The sequence below is a fragment of the Hetaerina americana genome, unplaced genomic scaffold (genome assembly GCF_022747635.1).
Source record: "Hetaerina americana unplaced genomic scaffold, ioHetAmer1.1.p SCAF_34, whole genome shotgun sequence".
Lineage (NCBI taxonomy): Eukaryota > Metazoa > Arthropoda > Insecta > Odonata > Calopterygidae > Hetaerina > Hetaerina americana.
Genome location: NW_027286919.1, coordinates 4354927 through 4368329, shown reverse-complemented (window position 1 = coordinate 4368329; position 13403 = coordinate 4354927).

Sequence of the window (13403 nt, the reverse complement as noted above, 5' to 3'; positions counted from 1 at the left end):
GTAAATAGGGGAATAAAGGATTGTATAGGGAAAGGAAGGGAGATAAACTCAGATGGGCCAGATGAAACATCTGCTCCTGGGTCGAGTTGGACAGCCAACATCCACCACCCATCTGAGGCGTTGGCAAAGATCAAGGATGAAGAAATCTACAGATCGAGGTGGACAGCCAACCTCTATCGATCTGGCCAATGCAATGGAGCTATCAGGAAAAGCTCTCCAGCTGAGCAGTCGAGACGGACGGCCGACCTCCACCGCAAAGCTGTTATTTGCTGTCCATCCGTTGATTTCGCCGAGCCGAGCGGGTCAGCCCGTCTCCGCCCACCAAATCAACCGCATATGGGGCAGAAGGCGCATTGGTCGACGGAGTCAGCTCCGCTCTGCCAATCCGTTAGGTCGGAAGAAAGCGAAAGGGTCAAGTCTTTGGTAGGATCGAACAGGCCAGCCTGTCTCCAGCCGCCAAAGCAAGCAGAGAGTGAGAGAATGAGTGAGAGGCCTCAGAGCATCTCGTCGGTGCCACAAAGCCCGCCGAGACATGCGTGGAATGTAGATTCTGCCCAGTCGCTTCACGCGGGCCAGAAATCAGAAGAGGAGAGCGATTATGAGAAATTGCCTCAAGTGCTGTTCACTCTGGATCGGTTGTGTTCCAACAAAGGGACGGGCAGGAATGAGTCGAGTGAGAGTGTGACATACCCTGTAACCATTGAGGACAAACCTGATAGGCTGTGTCCGGTTCAGGGAGGGGGAGTCGGCGTGGAGTCCACGCCTAGAGTGAGTTTAGCGAGTGTGACGGCAGGGCTAGTAATCAATAAGGAGAAGAGCGAGTTTTGTTGTACCAGGGCTGCATATCTTGGATATCTGTTAGACGCAGAGGGACTTAGACCAGATCCGGAAAAGATAGCTCCAGTCGTGAATTATCCAGCACCATCTAACCTCAAACAACTAAGACGATTTCTTGGTATGATTGGATGGTACGCTCGGTTCATAAAGGACGATTCGGAAATCAAGCTTCCATTGGTCAAGTTATTGCACAAAGGTCAAGAGTGGGAATGGACAGAGGAACAGCAGAAAGCGTTTGAGACATACAAAAGGGCCATTACAGAAGCCCCGGTCTTGGCAAGGCCGGACTTCTCTAAACCCTTCATTGTACAAACTGATGCGAGTAGTGAAGCAATTGGAGGTGTTCTTTCTCAAGTGAATGAGGACGGAGAACGTCCAATCGTTTATGTCAGCCGAGTTCTCACATCAGCTGAGAAAAACTATACGACGACAGAGAGAGAGTTATTAGCTATTCTATGGGCCATAAAAAAACTAAGGCCTTATTTAGAGGGCTACAAGTTCCTCGTGATCACAGACCACTCCGCACTCCAATACCTACGAAATCTCAAGGAACCTACGGGTAGGCTCGCGAGGTGGGCGCTGGAGTTGCAGCAGTGGGACTTCGAGGTGGTGCATCGTCGAGGTAAAATCCATGATTTGCCTGATGCACTATCTCGTATGTACGAGCAACTTTCTGGCGAAGAGAAGATCGCTGAAATTACGGAAGTAAAGGATGAGGACTACCAACGCAGAGTCGAGGAAGTCAGCAAATATCCGGAGAGGTATAAAAATTGGAAGGTCGAAGCGGGCCACTTGTATCGTTACAAGTACGATGAGCTGCTCGATCCAATCGCTGATTGTGAAGAGGGCTGGAAACTCGTGCTTCCAAAAGAATGTCGAGAGCGGGTCATAAGGGATGCCCATTGTGAACCTTCATCGGGCCACCTCGGAGTGGAAAAGACATTCGATCGAGTCGTACGAGATTACTATTGGAGAGGGGCCTATCACGACATTCACAACTTTGTGAGGCAATGTCAGGACTGTCAACAGTTCAAAACGTCGCAGCAAGCGCCTCAGGGACTATTGGGTAAAAGAACGGTAGAGAGACCATGGAGCATCGTAGCAGCAGATCTCATGGAGTTTCCGCTTAGCAAAGCCAAGAACAAGTGCTTAATAATCTTTCAGGACTTATTTTCAAGATGGGTGGAGCTAAAGGCGGTCAGGGCTGCTACGGGGGCCAACGTGGTTAAAGCACTTGAGGAGCTTGTCCTATTTCGCTGGGGAACGCCGGAGTATCTCTTGACAGATAATGGAAAAGAGTTTGATAACAAATGCGTAAGAGAAGCATTGGCAGAGTATGGAATAACGCATACAACAACGCCTCCATACCATGCTCAGGCAAACCCAGTGGAAAGATCCAATCGAACGCTGAAGACGGCCATCGCGATGTTTGTAGAAAAAGACCATAGAGACTGGGATCAGCATTTACACGAACTAAGGCATGCAGTCAACACCGCGAAGCAGGCCTCAACTAAGATCTCGCCAGCCTACTTGAACTTCGGAAGGCATCCACTGCCAGTGAAGAGTTTGCGGCGCGAGCTTGAGAAGGGGGAAGGCATAGAGAGCAGATTGGATCCACAAGCGTGGAAAAAGAGGGCCGATAGGTTAGGCTTATTACGAGATCTAGTAACCAAGAACATAGAGAAAGCTCAGGAAAAACAGGCGCGAGCGTATAATAAGGGTAGAAGAAACATCGAATTTAATGTAGGAGACCTGGTAATGCGTAGGACCCACCATCTGTCCAGTGGGATTGATAGGTTTTCAGCCAAGCTAGCCCCTAAATTTGAAGGACCAATCGCGATACTAAAAAAACTGTCTCCAACAGTCTATATAGTAGAAACGCGTTCCAATAAGCAAAACGCGAAAGTAGATATTGGTGACTTGAAAAGATATATAGCACCAAGATCCACTCGTCAAAGTGGTGAGTCCTCCGAGCGCCAAGCCCACGGAGCACACTCTAAAAAAAAGTTCCTTATGAATTTTGGTATTATGTAATAGGTCAGCATTGTGTGTTTGCCTCATGTTATCTTGTCTGTGTGTCAAAGTGAGCGATTTATTTTTCAATGATGTGAAAATCTCTGTCGGACATTATTGTTGTTATGGCACATAGCCCTTGAATTGTGGTGAACGAAAGTTTGCAAACGAGGTGTGATGTGTTTGAGCCGAGGACGTACTGCCTTTTATAGAGTGAATTATCTGAGCGAGTGATGCTTTTGTTGAAATTTTGTGAGAAATTCCCTTGGAATGTATGAAAGATTCATGCCAAAAGTTTGTTCTTACCAAATGTATTACTTGATGTTCATAGAGAATGTGGTTAAAATTAGAAAAAGTTGTGCTATCCATTTTCTATCCAATAGCTGAAGACAGAATCTCAAAACTGAGTGAACTACTGGTAGAAATCTGTGAAATTGTTGTTATTATATTGTGTTCATAGGTTTCAGTTGCAGGCTCGTTTGTAAGCGGTCCACTCGGACGAGTGTCCGGCTTAGGGAGGGGGTATGTGACGTTGTGCTTGGCGCAGCGTCACTTGCCCAGTTCGAATACGCGCGCCTCTCTCGCGAGCCGTAGAACGGCGGGGCGCTATCTGTTGGCGCCGACAATGTATGTAAGAAAAAAGAAGAGCGGGGCGCGCCGCGCGCGGAGAGTGCCGGCCAACACGTGGTAAGCAGGGTTCGTTGTGAGATGTCCGAGAGAGAAGGTCGTGTGCTATCATCGTCGAGTCACCGACAGCCTGCGAACACCGGGGGTGCGCGTGCCAGCAACCGACCTCGCCGTGTGGGCCCCCCGCAGGCCCCGACCGGAACATCGGGACCCAGCAGTCGACAGCGAGGCGGCCATCTTCGGCTGCCGCCGAGCGGCCACCCAACATCGTGGCCCAGCAGGCGTCGGCACCGCGCGTCATGTTTGCTTGGGAGCGCCCACACCTTTTCTTGTGATAATAAATAGTTCTTATGAAGTTTACTCGTCGGAGTCCATTTTTATGCGCCTCCTTGCGTCCCTCGTGATTTCAGCTGAAGAGCCGCTGCCCACCCCGGGGCACATCAAAGGTGAGCGAGCCCTCCCCTGGGACGAGGAGTGTGATGGGCCAGGTGACAGCCAGCGGCGTGACTCTGCGGCTAGCCATGCGGCTAGCCTGGCGCCCTCAAAACAAGTAGAGTCACGGCCTCCCTTGTCTCGCGGTATCGGGGAAAATTTATCTATAAATTAAATACCGCGTCACAAGTTTCAGTGCTTAACATACCAATCCGCATTTAGAAAGTATGAGGGAGCCTTTCTACAATCAGATTAATGTGCACTGCCTCGCAATCTTTGAATGCAATACCCATGAGACCAAAGAATTGGATATGACAAAAAGGTTATTACTATATTCTTCAATTTTAAAGAATTGCCTTTGCCTTTTTATTAAACAACTGCAAATTATAGGAATAGAATTTTTCATCTTGATCTTATAGCCATAAAGGTATAATAAGAAAACAGGAAAAATTTTATGACTAGTTTATTTCGATGGATATAGCTTAATCGAACTTGTCGCCCTGAAAATGCTTGCCTTTGCCAACGTTTCTTCCAGCTCTCGAACCCTGCCTGGTAAGCAGCTCTAGGGATCCTCTTTAGGTCCACCGTACAATTAGTTTTAATGCCCGCAATAGAGTCGAATTGGCGCCCTTTCAGGGTTGATTTTAACTTTGGAAACAAAAAAGTCTGATGGAGCCACGTCTGGAGAGTAGGGTGCCTGCGGGGTCACGGAAGTTCTGACGAAAATCTCTTTCATGATGAGCGCCGTTTGAGCCGGCGCGTTATCGTGGTGGAAACGCCGTGCATTGTCTCTCCACATGTCCGGCCTCTTTCGGCTCACTAAGACCCTCCGAGCCTCGTCATAACTTTTCAGTAGAAATCTTTGTTGACGGCTTGGCCTTGAGGGACGTATTCGGAATGAATCAGCCTTTGCCAATCGAAGAAACACACAAGCATGGCCTTCACGTTGGACCGGGGCATGCGAGCTTTCTTAGGTGGCGGAGAATGAGGAACTTTCCACTAAGAAGACTTGGCCTTTGTCTCAACCTCATAACCATAAACCTAGGTTTAGTCACCGGTTACGGTGGTTTTGAGAAACTCTGGGTCAGCATTAGCTTGATCCAGGAGTTCCTGACAAATGTCCACGCGTTTTTGTCTCTGTTCATCAGTCAGGACCCGCTGGACGAAAGTATGATGCGGCGCGCGTCATACCCAAAATGTCTGTCAAAATTATCAGACAGGATCCAAAACTAATGTTCACTTTCCCAGCTATCTCCCTAACAGTTAAACGGCGATTTTCCCGCACCAAATCGTTCAAATATTTGACATGGTTGGGGTCTATCGAAGTGGAAGAAACCCTGTTCGCTAATGTTCATCTGTCGAGCTTCTGCCCTATTTAAAACAACTGTACTACTCAAAACACTGGCTTTGACTCATAGCCTCATTAACAAAGACGTGCTGAATCATATCAAATGTATTAGTAGCACTTTTGCTAAGTTTGAAACAAAATTGCACGCACACACGCTGTTACTCTAGCTCTTTCATTGCGGCCGTTGCACTCGGAGACGAACAGGTTAAGACACGTACCACTGCTGCTGCGTAACAACTCGACGCAAACAAACGCAACACCTATTGTATTAGTCGTCAGATGTGTCGCTAGATAGCGAACAGTGTCTCGTTTCGATCCGTTGAACGGTTTGCGCGGAATGAAATTAGTCCGGTCTTTTTTTGATCACACGTTGTATGTAAAAATACATATTAATAGTTCAAAAGAAGTGACACTATGAGGAAAACGATCCGTGTGCGGCCAAATAAGCCCTCACGTGCGTTTTGAGTGAAAACTACACAAAATATTTGCGAAAGTATGATAGTGTAAGTCCAAGATTTTTATGCGTTTAATATGTGCTTCATACATTAATAATGTTTTCATTTATATTCTGCAACTACGATCGCTTTTTCAGATGGAATATCTTAAAATCACTCTTTCGGATAATTTCATCATAAAAAACGGACATTTACTAACCCTAAAATTCTGCAAATAAAATGTGTGTGATCCTGATTTGAAATCAAAATTAAATCAACTCTGTATTGGTTTACATAAAAACAATTGACTAAAAATGATTATTTGAGTGAAAATGTCGCAGTTAGAATATCTTCTTCGAGATGTCTGGGACCTTTTTACGTGCTCTTTAGGATTTTCCCAACACGTTCCCCCTCTGATATCGTGCATTTCCTTTTTTCCTCTGTGGTTCATTTTGAATAAATGGCGAGAGTGTCTCTTGACATATTCTTTACATTCTGACGTACCCTCTTACACATTACCCTATACCACTCTTTAGTTGGTCGTTTTAACGTTTTTATGATCTAAATAGACTATATTTGGTTATATATATGACCGTAAAATGAATTCGATGGTCGTGGATTTCACGTGATTTCCATTCACGAAAATTCCCTAATACTTTTGCTTGCGTGGTCAGCATTAGATTCGACGCCATAGTTTTGCATTCTCGGCTCGCTTTTCACTTTCATTGCCCGCTTCTCCGGACGAGCGCTTTTCCCTAGCCCATCAATCTTCAACCGCCGCTGTGAATAAACTGCGTTTTCCTTCGCTTAAGGGTCGGAATGGGATTACATTTTTGGGACTTTCGGCCCTTTGATTTACTACACTTCGTAAAATTTCTCAACACACACCTATTCACTTTTAGTTTTCATTAAGCAAGATTAATTAATTCCTTTCCCTCCACGTACATCATTTGTGCACAGATTCCCTCGAAGGACTCCTTCGAGGGAATCTGTGCACAAATTTCAGAATTTTCGGTAAAATCTTTTTTTTTTTGCCCGCGCGAATTTCCATACCGAAATGGACCACGAACAACGAGAATAGGGGCTTTCATAACCGTCAGGTAGTTTTAAAGATTGAAACTATGAGAATTAAAACGTTTTCTTAATCAGTGGGTAATATATGCCGAGAAAGAGGAATGATTGAGCCGAGGGTTAAACGAAAATAAGACCCATCACCACGCTTACGCCATTTTCCATTCGGAAATAGGTTTCCAAAATCAATCGACTATATACTTATATAGTTCGAAATTATGATATTCCCTACTTCAGTATCCGAAGTGTATATAGTACATTAACAAGAAATCTTTCATAACACATTTATTAACTAAAATATTTGACTAATTTCAAGAAAATATGTTTAAAAGAGTCGAGGATCAATTTCCCTAATTATTACCATTCCCCTGGGTCATTGAACACGTATCTCAAGTTTACCAAAAAACCTATAATATACTTTTTTGATTTTTTCCTTCATACACTTCCCAAAATTATATTACAATGGTTTTCCTTCTGAAGTCTATTTTCTTCCGCCACCCTCTCAACTCTCATCCCCACGGGGTAAAAAATATCCTATTTTTTCTGTCAAAGAATGCTTCAACTCTGTTCTATTAAAAACCACGGAAGAAAATTTCAACTATGCGACTAAAATACACTTTTGTTCATCAAAAGTAATAATGAATGAAAATGTACATGGACAGAAAAAGTGCTTAATATTTCAATTGTAAATAATTATTTACTTTTATTTAAATTTATAAGACGTTACGTCGCATTAAAAATTTGATGCCACGATAAAGATTGAACACAGCAGCCTGGAATGTGAGAGAGGGGAGGAGGACTTGCAACGAGACAAGAAAAACACCAAAGAGAGAGAGAGAGAGAGAGAGAGAGAGAGAAATAGAGAGAGAGAGAGAATGTGCTACGATTTGACTGTGGAATACGGAAGGAATGCACATAATAGGATGGACTGGAAGAACATCAGCTTGCAGAAAATTGTCCCATAAGCTAATGATAAAAACTCAATGACCGAGAATGATTGGTTTTATTCGATTGATTCAAAAAGTTTTATGCTCTGATAAAAATCTTTGCTATCATAAATAAAAACACGCAAAATAAAAACTGTGTGTATGGCATTTCAATTTTAATTTAAAGAGGTAACAGCTCAAAAAGTGTTAAGGGAATTATTGAAATGTTCACTTTTGATTGGAAAATATAACACTTCGAAATTATTCTCACTTTTTTCAGTCCTAATAAAACCTTTAATAACTATCTATGAAAAAATATTGCATGTATGCGTAGTCTGTCCAATAAATACGCGTACTGGTGCAATCCGGCGGCCGGGACGCGAACTTTAGTCCCACCCACTAGTGGCGATAGCTGCCTGAGACCCAATGAGCGGTCTGCACTTGGCGGATCATCGAGCTGTACGTATGGTGCCAGTTATGTTAGTTTACGTTATTCTTGATTTTACTGTTTGTTGAAAATGGGAATTGACGAAATCACGGAGCGACGATTTAACACCAAGTTTTCTGGTGAATTGCGTTAAAAGTTATCAAGAAGTTACTGAGATGATGACGGCTGTTTACGGTTACGGTGCTTTAAAGAAAACATCCGTTTCCAAGTGGATCAAGCGTTTTAAAGATGGCCCACAAGACGCCAAGACGGATGATGCAAGGCCGGGACGACCGTCAACCACCTATGTTGACGACAACATTGATCGTGTGCGGTCCCTTGCCCTTACCGATCGTCGAAAAACTGTCCGAGTGATAGCTGATGAACTGAATTTAGGAAAATGTACATTGCACACAATTTTAACCGAGCATGATGGATGGATCCTTCAATACTACAAGGCACCAGTCAGAAAATTAAGGGTTGATTGTTCGCCAGTTTCTGGTGAAAAATTCAATCGCCATCCCTGATGATTCATCCTCCTTATTCGCCAGATCTCGCCCCATGCGACTTTTTCCTATCCCCAAAATCAAAAATTTGATGAGGGGACATCACTGGGAAGATGGCGACACGATAAAGCAAGAAACGACGAGAAAACTAAAAAGCCTATCAACCAAGGACTTCCAAGGGTGCTTTAAGCAGTGGAAAATAAGATGGAATAAGTGCATATCAGCGAATGTAGAGTACTCTTTAAAGGGGACAAAATCGATTTAGACTTAAGTTTGCAAAATTAATTTTTATGGCCTCATTTCGCGTATATATTGGACAGACCTCGTATAAGATATGTTTTTTTTCAATCAGCTATATCCCAGTTAATTTCAACACCTTCACGTGATGTAAAAAAAGGGTTGTTAAACATCTTGAAACATTCACCAAGTTTTAAAATTCATTTTGACAGGTCAATCGGTCATTAAAACTTGCTAATGTCCATACTCGAGTGAGATACTGTTAAAGTGGCGGTGTTTTGGAAGATTTTTATTGCATTAGCTTTTAAGAAAATTGTTGAGGAAGTTCTCAAAGCTCTCTAACATTTTCTCCATTCAAATACCATTTTATGGGCAATTGTGATTTCCATTTGTTTAGATTATACAAACGCATTCATGAGGATAAAATATAGTGTTCATTTAAAAAGATTGCGCCGCACATGCAATTGCGTCATTATATTGTGGAAACCAAAATGCTGTTACCAACCCGAAGTTTGATTTGATTAATGAAGTTAGAGCTTATCTAATCGGTACGAAGCACAGCGAAGTGTGAAATTTAAACATCAGGGTAGTCGAAGGTGGTAAAGGGTTACCTTTTCCTGTCCCACCTGTGGTTTCCTACGAAGATCTAGTTCCCGTAAAATCACACAGCTTTGATAAAAATGATGGGTCCTGAAATCGAACCCGGGCTCCCCAGGTCATTCGCACTCGCAACAACTCGAACTCGCTCTCTAACCACTGGAATACTCCTACCATGTCTCCGTAAACTCACGAAAGCATTTTTGAATAAATAACTGTGCATACTATGCATTTTGGGATTTCTAAAAAAGAAAAGAATATTATTAGTGGAATGATTGTCTTATTCTGTACTGAAATGGATTTAACAATAAAAGCTTCTTCACACCCTAGTTAGATGTTCGTCAAACTGAAAATGCTTCAGATAGTACTTACTATCTAAAAAAGTAAGACTTCCTAAGTATCTCCACCGCATAACAATGAGAGGCCACTATTTTTTCTTAAACGGAAAAACGGTTAACAATTGTTTGTGTTCTTGAAGATATTTTTGGAAAATTGAATGATATGAATATTCGTTTGTAAGGTCGATACTGAAATGTTTTCTCTCGGCAAAGTATACTTAAAAACAGAAATTGTTTTTGAACTATGTAGATAGTAATCCATTTTCAAAACAATTTTAATTTGCGTGCATAAAATGCAATTTAAAATTACTTTATAAATCTAATGAAACATTTGAACTGTGATTTGTAAAAAATCAAGGTGAAGAATTTTGCTGGATCGGTAACCTTTTATTTCCTGATCAATAAACTTTCAATAATACCACTGTTAAACAAAAGAAAAGTTATCCGGCGAGAGAAATGGCAATGAAAATGTTACCACTTCCCACCAAAATAAATATCCACATGATTTAAAGAAATCCTTAATATCACAGCTCTCTTTGTGCTCCAAATGGCTATGCAAAACTACTTATTCTTAACAGAGCATGCTAATGACCAGGTATCTTTTCAGACGCGTGGTATAGTCAGCTCTACAAATGTCATTTGAGAGATATGACCAAATTTAAATGTAACTGCCAGGTTCAATAAAATGTTTTTGAATAAAAAATGAAAGGTTTAGGAAAATGGGGAAGTAAGAGTCTACATGCTCGGACCAATTCATAGTATACCAAGGAATCTGGCCGGAAGACTTTGTGAGATCAGTTTTAGTTCCTATTCCCAAAAGGGTAAAGGCTACATCATGGGAGGACTAGAGGACAATAAGTTTGATATCCCACGCAGCTAAAGTTGTCCTCAGGATCATAAACAAAAGGATGGAGAGTAGGGCAAATGATTACTTAGGGGATAACCAGTTTGGTTTTAGGAAGGGGAGAAGTACGCGTGATGCCATTGCAGTAATGAGATTATTAATCGAGAGGAATATAGAACACAACCAGGAGGTATTTGCCTGTTTCGTAGATGTCGAAAAAGCGTTTGATAGAGTGAATTGGGAAAACCTAATGGGTATATTGAAGAAAATAGGAATAGGTTGGAATGAAAGGAGGCTAATCCGCAACCTGTACATGTCTCAGACTGCTCAGGTGCGGGTGGGAAACGGGGAGTCCGGATGGGCAGTGTTAGGAAGGGGTGTAAGGCAGGGTTATGCATTATCACTGGTGCAACGTGCACAGACTTACATGCATACCAGTACAGATAGATACAAATACTCGTTCTATCCCCGGACAAGCAGGAATCATTAATGTAAGAAACCAAAATCACTTTAGAAATTATAAGACATATGATTTACAAGTCAGAAAGAGTTCAAACGGTGCGTAAACATTAGTTATGATACGAGTATGAGTATGTATATTCGTGGGCGCATGTACATGTTAGTTGACAGTTTATGCTTGTACATGCGTGTAGGTTATTAAGGATTTTGCATGAATATATACACCTTTGCGGGTGCAGATTGGCATGGATTGGTTGGTTTTGCGTGCGGCTTCATTTTTATTTTTACGGATGGTGTTCTAATACTCACTCCGCCACACGCCATCATGGCGGCTTTCGGAGTACTATGTAGTTGTAGAAATGTAACCTTTGGTGGAACAACATTCTCATTTACGAACATGATCGTTGGAATAGGACGTGATTTGCAAATGAATAAAGTGACTCATATGCACGAGGTACGCAACGGATGGAGTGGAATGGCCACAACGACATATAATTAGGGAAAAGACAGGTAAGTACGAAGATTTAGCCAAGAGTAGGGACAGTGGAAATAATGAGAGCGAGTAAGATTGATATCTAAACAAAACAAGGTGATTTTTAGTGCAGTGTACGTCTCCGATTTTTAATGTTTCGCGCCCAAATTTGAATACGCGAAATCAAAGAAGTTTAAATGCCACTTTATCTTACCACTAAATTTTTATTTTTATTTTCGGTAAAAGTGATTTCGATATATTGGCGACATACTCACGTACCATTTCACATAAGTAAATTTAAGTATATAATCTCAAATGGTAACCGAGGATGGATTTCGCATCACAATGAAATTATTAAAATAAGTAAAATAAGTAATTAATTTCGTGAAATAACATGTGTTTGGAGGAAATGATTGAAGATAGATTGAAAAAACTGGGGCTATGAATGATATTTGACGCGGAATACGTTAAATCAGTTAAGTTTTCTCAGAATAAAGCTATAATTTGTCAGGTAGTCAAGGGATGCAAGCATTGCTGAAAGAATTGAATATTCAGTGCGATAGATATGAGATGAAAATCAATATCAATATATTGAAGGTAATGTGGTTTTCCAGAAAGAGAAAGCCTGATTTAAATATAAATATTTGTGTGTATAAACTCGATCAGATGAAACAGCCAATTACTAGCGAAGTGTTTATGACCAAGTCAGTCAGAATATTCAAGACATTAGATGAAGAATTGCATTAGGCAAAGAAGCTTTTAAAAGAGAAGAGATGACAACAGGGACGTTGAATAAGGATATTAAGAAAAGACTCGTAAATACTTTGATATGGAGCGTAGCTATGTACGGTGCGGAAACGTGGTCATTGAAGCGGAGGATAGACGTAGACTGGAGGCTTTTGAAAGGTGGGTTTGGAGAATAATGGAGAAGGTGAAATGGACAGAGAAGAAAACAATTGAGGAAATAATTGGTTTGTTGGGTGAAGAGAGGGGTTTGTTGGGAGAAATCCTATGGAGGCAGGAAAAGTGGATGAAGGGCGTATTGATCGGCAGTGGGGTGTTGAAGACTGTAATAGAGGGGAGAATGTTAGGCAAACGTGGAAAGGGCAAGAATACGATAGAAATGTTAGACGAGATGAAGGGAGGAAAAAAGTACAGAGGATGAAGATGGGATTTTGTAGAGTAGGATATTGGGTTATTTTGTTAGGAGAGACATGAGAGATATTTGGTTCAATCCATAACTACCTTCCTTAACCTGCATAATACCTAATTAAATATTATAATGAATATTTTATAATTTGATTCATTTTTCTTCAGCTTTTTTATGTTCTGTCGGTATTTTTCTCTATGCAATAAATATTTAACAAAAACCTATAAATGACAAAAAATATATAAAGTGTTCGTGGTGAAAATATATGCACTATTTTTAAGAACTAACCGTAATCGCGGAGTCATCGTGACCAAATAAATACAAGTATCGCGACGAATTACTCATTACTCATATCATCTCGGTCGTCTGGGAGAAAATAATATCGTATTTATAAAAAATGATCCATAGTGGGTATTATCACCAACAAAGTTGAGCATAAAAATTATATAGTAATCCTCAATCTAAAGGGGTGTAAGATAGTCACACCGATTTGGGATCTGTGGAAATAAATCAATTGGAGGATGAGATGCGGATTGAAGGGCGTGGCCACTACGGGTGAGGAGGGGGGTGGGGGAGTTGACATCGCACGCGGTGCCCTCTCGTGGATGAGAGGAAAGAAAGATTCGTCTCCCAAGGGCGGGGAAGGGGACACTATTCCGCGAATCGAACGGCCTATTCATTTGGA